An 8507-nucleotide genomic window follows, 5' to 3' on the forward strand; every position below is an offset into this window, starting at 1 on the left:
ATGTACAGCTGTGTGGTATTTTATGTTCTCATATAAATGTGTTGCCTGGATTATAGCAGAGGCAAGCTGGACCTCACTTATTCTAAAAAAAATAATGGTTCTATCTACCTTCTGGACAATTTTCTGTTTCTCAGAGGGGTCCTTGTCTTGGCTATACAGAGTTTCTAGGTAGGTGGGTGCTTTCCCAGGGATGGTTATTCCTATCAGTCTGCCTGAATCCCTTAGCTAAAAGAGGAGATAACTTAAAAAATCCACTACATCACTGAGGGAGTCTGACAAAAATATGGCTTCCACTCCTCCACTCCTAGAAAGCTGTTTTGTGTAGGGAGAGCAGTCTGCAAAACAGTCAGGTTCTCCAGGGCAAAGGCCTGGGAAGGTAGAGAAACTTGACACTTTTCCTAGGAGGAAAAGTATTTGGGACAGATGGAAGAATCCATTCTGGTCATAGATTCATGCCACATCACAGGCTTCCTCTGTGTAAGAGTATGTGTGAGCAGGTGTGTGCACCTACATGGATGTGATTGCTTTAAAAAAAAATCTCCTTGCTTGCAAATGATGAAGCCAGAAATGGAATTCTGGCTCTGAAACTCGCCTGGGCTCTGCGTCCTGTGTTTGTTGGTGCCTCTGCTTCTGTATTTATGGCCTCTCACCTCGTATTTCTATTCGTATCGTATTTCTATACGTATTTGCATATGTGCATCTACTGCTCCTCTTACTGGGTTGTGTTCAGGAATATTGTTCTGGAGAGCCTTTCTGAGTTACTTAGGGCATTCCAGAGCTTCATTTTGAGCAGACCCAGCCTCTTGGATAATGAAACACATGCTCCGTACAGATGAATTTGAATGTTCAAATCAAATAAGAAAATATGCTCTTTCACGAATGGTTAGGCGTTTCTTCCCCCTTTTCTGTCTGTAAGAGTGGAAATCATATTTTTGTCAGATGCCTCTCTTGTGTGGATACATCTTCTCTGGGGTCTGAAGTGAGACCAGCACACCCCACAGCAGGCCCACAGGGTAACTACCATGAGGGGGCAGAAGGAAAGGGATGACAGAGTTAGGATCTTTTGTAGTAAGACCCCTCTGCTGTGTGGCCCGCTGTGCACCATCCCCCCCCCCCCACCATGTCTACTCTTGTTGGGGCAGTGGGCAGACCACTGTTGTCCTACAAAGGCCTTATGCTAACGGCTGTTGGAAAGTGGTGAATTGTTTAGGAAGGGAGGCCTAGTGGGAGGAAGAATTTAGGTGATCAGGGCATGCTCTTGGAGGCCATATTGGATCCTGATGATCTTCCTTTCATGAGGTACAGGTGCTACCAGAAATAACAGCAAAGGAACCAAGTGACTATGGATTGAAACCTCTTAAAGCATAGACAATATAAGCCTTTCTTCTGTTCTTGAGACAGGGTGTCATGTAGCCCTGGCTAGCCTTGGACTCTGTATGGAGCAGAGGGTGGCTTTGATCTGATCTTTGTGCCTTCATCTTTCAAGTGCTGAGATTACAAGTATGTACACCTGGATTTATGTGGCACTGGGGAACAAACCCAGACCCAGAGCTTTGCGAATGCTTGGTAGAACACTCTCCCAACTGAACCACCTCCCTAGCAATTTGTTTTAATGTATGTTTCTTGCTCTTTACATTGTAACATGTAGCTCTCAGGTTTACCACTGCATGGGAGAAAAGAACCGGACATCTGCCTGTCTGTTTCGAATTGCTGGGGATCAAACCCAGAACATTCTACCACCCAGCTCACCTCTACCCAGCTTGCCCTTTGCTACTCTAGCAAGACATTTGGTCTGGTCAAGTTGACAGGAGCATCTTAGTTCTTCTCCATCCATGGAACACATTGTAGGCAGAGGGACCTCACTGAGGAGACGTCTGATCACTTTCCTTGTAACTTTTCAATAGCTCATCATTGTGCTCAGGATAGACTCTAAGTATTGAACTATAGCGTACGATGTAGCTCAGCTTAGACCTTCCTCCTCTAACCACTTGGTAGAAGAGTATAGTGACAATTTTGGCATTTTGGTTTTTCTAAAAAAAATACAGAAATATTATAAGAATGCTTCATTTTAATCTCAGGTGTGGGATGTGGGGCTGCTTCAGATTGTCCGCAACAGCTGACCTTGATTTTCCTCGACCTCTAGCAGGGGTGCTAATTTTGCCAGCTGCAAATAGTTTCAGTGATTGTGTGGTGTCTGGAATCCTGGGGACTTTTCAGAGGGTATATAAATGCTAGGGCCCAGAGAGCCGGATATGTTGTAGGCTCTTGGCTGGTTGGTTGCTGTCGGTCATGGTTTGTTAGGTAGTGTGGGCTAAGAAGAAACAATAGGAAGAAGGAATTAAATATCCTGATAGTGAAGATCAAACTAGCCCCGAGGAACTTGATGCCCCTAATCAGCAGGAAGTAATCTAACTAAAACATTGCCTCCTTTCCCCTCTATCCTTTTTTCCTCTCCTAACTAGGGTTAGGGGGTCAAAAGTGTGGAAGAAAAGGGGTGGAGAAGGTAAAAGAAAGGAGAACCCACAAAGTAGCAAAAGACTAGTTACAGAAGCTTGTGCTTTTATTTTTGTTTTTTGAGACAGGGTTTCATTGTGCAGTCCAGGCTGGGAACTCACGATCCTCTTGTTTTAGCCTAGGGTGACAGGTGTGTTCCATCCCACCAGGATATATAATTGTCCTTAATAAACATGCTCTTCCCAGAAGGTGAGAGGGCGTCTCCTTCCCCTGTCTCACTGCTGTCAAATGTAGTCCCTTTGTTTTCTTTGACCCATTGGATTGTGAGCAAGAGGCACTTCCAGGAGGATATTTATTTATTTATTTATTTTTGGTTTTTTCGAGACAGGGTTTCTCTGTGTAGCCCTGGCTGTCCTGGAACTCACTCTGTAGCTCAGGCTAGCCTCGAACTCTCAAACTCAGAAATCCACCTGCCTCTGTTTCCCAAGTGCTGGGATTAAAGACGTGCACCACCACCGCCTGGCAGGAGGACATTTAATAGTCACAAAAGGTTTATTTTTTCATTCTATTTATTTATTTATTTATTTATTTCTGGAGCTGAGGATCGAACCCAGGTCCTTGCACTTGCTAGGCAAGCGTTCTACCACTGAGCTAGATCCCCAACCCCTCATTTGTTCATTCTTATGTGACCATTAATATTCCATACAGAGATAATTCTTATCAATACACTAGCTTCTGGAGTGAATATAAAACTAGTGGGACTCTAACTTATTGCCTGTTGATATGTACCATTCTGTAGAGACCAACTCTTGCTACAGGCCACTGAAATTTGTGTGTCACTTGTTACAGTATCATAATCCAGCCAGTCCTGACTGATACATTTCTGCAATTTTATTGCCTTCTGTTTTCTTCTTTCATAAGACAGTCTAGTGTTTTTTTTAAACTTTTAAAAAAGATTTATTTTTATTTGCGTGCGTGTGTGTGTGTGCATAGGTGTATGTGTTTATGGGCTCCTGTGTGTGTTTACATGCCGATAGATGCCAGAAGAGGGTATTGAATGCCCTGAAACTGGAGCCACACAGAGTTGTAATCTCCTGATGTAAACACTGGGAACCAACTAAGGTCTTCTGCATGAACAATATACACTCTTAACTGCTAAGCCATCTCACGGTCTCTCTAGCCCTGCAAATTTATTTTTGAGTCTACGCACAGGAAGTCAATAAGTAAAATTATGATGTAATGTATTTTCCTTCCTAATGTGGTACTTCCCTGACAGATGTAGGCAGATGCAAACGGGAATCACACAGACACACTTCTTCCTCCACGCACGGCTTGCTCTGATACTTCCCATTCTAGTCCACTTTAAGTATGAAAGCTGCTCAGGACTCATTTGGTTGGTTTCATGACTCATTAAGGAGCCACAGTTCTGTCTGGAAAACATTGTTCTACTCTATTAAAAACAGCTTTTACACACTCCTCAGTGTTCTTTAGGATTTTTGCTAGGAAGGCAACCTATTTCAGAAAATTCTCCTCACTCCTAAGGGTGGCCCAGTAGTCAGCTGTTTTGAACTTGATTCTCAGCTCCATGTTTTCTGTAGATGATCTGTAAGGACTTTGAGCCACCAGGACAGTTAGGATTCTTCTAGTCCCTCTAATTTCTCTCTCCCCCACTCCCCACCACTACCTCCTCCTCCTCCTCCTCCTCCTCCTCCTCCTCCTCTTCCTCCTCCTCCTCTTCTTCCTCTTCCTCCTCCCTGTCTGTGGAGAGCTTTTGGAGCCACCTTGTAGTAATTTGGCAGGAATTTGACATTGGGCTAGGACATGGAAGTAGATTCAGGCAAGAATTTGACTTTGAGCTAGGACTCAAGAAGTAGGCTCAGAGAAGAATATTTACACTCTGGCTAATACAAAGCTCAAGGTAAACTGTGTAGCGTTCCTTTTATCTTGGACATCCCTAGAAAGGATCACAGGACTTTGTTTATTGTCTTGTTTGTTCCTTTACTGTTTTTGTTTATTGCCTTGTTTGTTCCTTGACCTAGAACTGACCTCATTCTTTGCATGTACTTAGAATGGTATAAAAGCAGGCTGGAGAAAAATAAACCTGCTTCAGCCTCAGCACTGGCTGGAGTCCTGTTCTAGTGTTGTCTTATTGTCTTTTTCTTTTCAATCCTCACTTCCTCCCTTGAGAAGCTGGTTGACTGTCTGTGCTGGTTTGGTCACCTCTCCTTCTCCCTGCCCCTTTTTTCCTGTTACAACCTGATGTTTTACCATAGTATGTATCCATTACTAATGTGTGGTATTCTCCTTTGCTGTCCTAAAAAATTATGTACAGAGTCACGGAGGCCACTAGCAGCCTGTGTGAGTCACTGTGGACATGGCCTCCAGGTTCTCCAGCCTTCATTGAGCTTCTGTTGACTTGAGGAATGGGTTCCTGACTTGCAGTGTGAGATTCCCGGAACATCTCCTCACAGGAATGTGACATCATTGGCCTCATGGATGTTAGTATTTTGTCTAAACTCCTCCTCCACAGTTGCCTGGCAATAGCCAGGTATGCTCCTCCCCACAGTCACCTGGCAACAGCCAGGCAGGCCTGTCCACTATAAAAGGGGCTGCCTGCCCCCTCCTCCCCTCTCTTTCTCCCATGATCCCTCTGCCTGCAGGTTCTCTGTCCCCTCGCCCCCCCTTCCCTTCTCCCTCTCTCCACGTAGTCATGGTCGGCCTCCACTTCTCTCTTTTCTCCGCCATTCCTCCTGTTTCTCTCCCCACCTTTGCCCTCTCCCCTAAATAAATGCCCCCTCGTGGAACCATTTGGTCTGGCGTTATCTGTCTAAGCTACTCGCGAAATCTAAAGGTGGAAATCTGTGTCCCTGGATCTCCTCATTAGTAACCTGGAACAAAGAACAACTGATGTTCCTGTCCAATTTTAGCCCCCTCTGTTAGACTTCAGCACAGCGCAGCTTAGAACAGACAACACCAGACCAAATGGTTCAGGGCGGGGGCGGGGGCGGGTGGGGGGGGGGGGGGGGAGCGGTTATTCAGGGCAGAGGGCAAAGGTGGGGAGAGAAACGGGAGAAGATGGCGGAGAGAAAAGAAAGCAAGGTCAGGGAGTTCTGCCTATTTATATAGGCGGACACAGTCTTTTCCCAGGTAAAGGTGAGGTAGCCAGGTGGATTCTGGGAATGTATGGCGGTTTTCTTGGCAACGATGTAGGGTCGCCTCGGTTGCCCTAGTTGTGATGTCACTGAGTTCGGGCCTGATACCAACACCCTCATATTATTTTCCTTTCTAGTCCATTCCTCCTTGACCCTCAGCTTACTCTCTGGTTGATCCAGAGTCATCACTACCTCTGTCTGTCGCCTGATCATAAAACCCCTTTCTTTCTCATGGCTGGGACACACACTAATGGTTCTGTAGCACAATTAAGCTTCATTTCAAGGTGAGCTAATTTCCTGCCTGTTTCCTGTGGCCAAAAACTGACATCTGCCGAGGATTAGAGTCCTGGGCCTGTTCAGCTGAGGTGTTCAAGCTGTCCCCGACAAGAATTTGTCTTTGTACCCTTGTGTCTAGATATTCTTGTTCCCTTCTGTCTTCCCCGAGGCTGGCATTCCATCCCTCTCCCTCCTGACCTCCCTTCATGTTGTTTTCCTCCTTGTGTGGGTGCTTCTTGGACTGACTTCTGTCCTGGGCTACATTAGGTTCTTCTCCAAATGTCCGCTTACTTGCTTGTAAAATGGGCACAGGAGAATATATGCGGGAAGGTTTTCTGAAGTACATTGGCAGGAGTACGGAAAGCACCCAGTACAGAGTAAGAAAGAGTTCCCAGAATGAATTGCTGCTTCTCCTTCTACAGTTACTGGGTAGATGAGGACAGAAAGGCCTACAGTTACCGTGAGGTCTGAGGTGGCTGCAGCCTGTGTGTTTCTTCCTTCGTTGCTATCAACAGGTGCTGCACTCTAGTTCTGCCAGGAGGGACTCAGCTGACTCTTCTTCTCCCCTTCTACCCCCACTGGTCTTTTGGTGTTGTCTGTCCTCCTTTCTTGGTTGTCACTGCTCTCCCTCAGGGCCGTGAACCCCTCTGCCATCTGCCTTCACCACCCCAGCTGTTCTCTGGTCACCCAATCCTTTTATATTATTCCCTTCTCAGGTAGTCAACAAATGTCTGCATTCTCTAAGCATCCTCCAGGGAAATCACCTCTGCTTTGTCTCTTTCTGTGTGTCTGTGTGTGTGGTGTGCCTGTGAGCATCCTCCATCTGCCTGAGTATGGGCGCGTTTGCATGTGGAGGCCAGAAGCTGATGTTATGACATCTTTCTCCCACCCTATGGATGCAGGCTTTCTCACCTCCACACAGAGCTCATCAATTCAGCTAAGTCTCCTTAGCCAACCTTCTCTGGAGATCCCCAGTCCCTGTCTGTCTTCTGGGCACTGGGATTCGAGCATGCTGTTACACCCACCCAGCCTTTGTGTGGGTGTTGAGGATGCAAGCTATGGTCCTCATGCTTGGACAGCAAGTCTTTTACTTACAGAGCTACTTCCTTAACTTCCTCCTGCTCTCTTTCTTTCTTGTTTTTGAGACAGGATTCCATTGTAAGACTCTAAGGAGCCTTAGCTACTGGGGACCCCCTGAGTGAACCACAAAGAACCAGAGATCGATGCAAGAGCACAAGGAGTTTATTGTTTCAGTGCGCTGGGGTCATCCTGCATCCAAAGAAGAATTGACGGCCCTGGGCAGCCCGTTCAGCCAGTTTTTATAGTTTTTAGGGGTAAAATAGAGCAACAACCATTAGGAACAACATGGTTGGCAGAACAGTGTGACTTTTAAACTGATTGGTCTTTAGGGAATGAGGTAGCAAGGGCTTTCCTTATCTGGGGGGTGGAGGTGGGACAACGGTTGTGGGCCCTGAGGAATGTGTCTATGTGCCCTGGGCCTCCCTTATCTGCAGGTGGCCAATGGTTGGTGCCCCCTGTGATCTTCCTGAGGAATGTAATCAGCCTCTCCCTTCCGGGGAGGGGGGGGTGCCTACGTGCTCCTTGACCTCTCTTTCCCAGAAGGGAGGGGGCCTGGTGGAATTTTCCAAAGGCCTTGAGCTGACCTCTATACCATGTAACCCACTGAAGATGGTTTTGAACTCCAGAGCCTCTTGCTTCCAGAGTGCTAAGGTTGCTGGTATAGACCTCCACAGTGAACTCTTTTTCTTTAAAAATACCTGACTTTGCTGTTATTTATTTATATTTATTTAGTGTGTGTGCACGCACGCATGCATGAGTGCATAGTGTATGTGTGGAGATTAGTGGACAATTTGTGGGAGTTGGTTCTTTCCTCTTTCTGGACATAGAAACTCAGATCACCAGGCTTAGCTGCACTGAGTGGTCTTTCGGGCTAACATTGCTGTTTTTAATACAGTTCAGACGCTTGCAAGAGCTGCTCCCAGATCTCTGACCCCATGAGTCCTCAGGGTAAAAAGGGGTGCCTCTCACCCGATCACTGAGGAAGACCCTTCCTAAAGACACATCAAGTTAGTCCTGGTCAAAGATGTAATCTTCAAACTCCGATGTTACCCTAGCTTTTGATTATAGAAACAAGAGACCCACAGAAGTCCCCATGGGGCAGCTGAAAGACCCTCAGATCCATTCTGAGTTTTGCCGTTAGTTTGTAAGGTCACTGGGGCTGTGTTTCTCTCTATCCATCTAGAAGATCCCATCTATAACCACTAACATGTCTAACAGAACTTTAGAAGTGAAGACCTCCGCCGAGGGGAGACCCTCACTCAAGTCTCAGAAAGTCGCGACCACCCAGTAATCTGCTCGAGACACCGTGTACTGGAGCAATAGCGAGGTTTAATTAGGGTGTGTGACAACTAGCTGCCAGTCAATTCGGTCAATTCGTATGCCCACGCAGGAGCGGAATTGACCCCGACAGCCAGTTTGAGAGGGGTTTTTAAGGGGGAAAACCACAAACCAAGGAATGGTGAGGGGGGGAGGGGTTGTTGAGGTGGCATAATATAAAAATAGCAGAACATTCCGAAGGAACCCAACCTACGTGAGTCAGGGTCA

Source organism: Grammomys surdaster, unplaced genomic scaffold (assembly GCF_004785775.1).
Source record: "Grammomys surdaster isolate TR1022 unplaced genomic scaffold, NIH_TR_1.0 137, whole genome shotgun sequence".
NCBI classification, from domain to species: Eukaryota; Metazoa; Chordata; class Mammalia; order Rodentia; family Muridae; genus Grammomys; species Grammomys surdaster.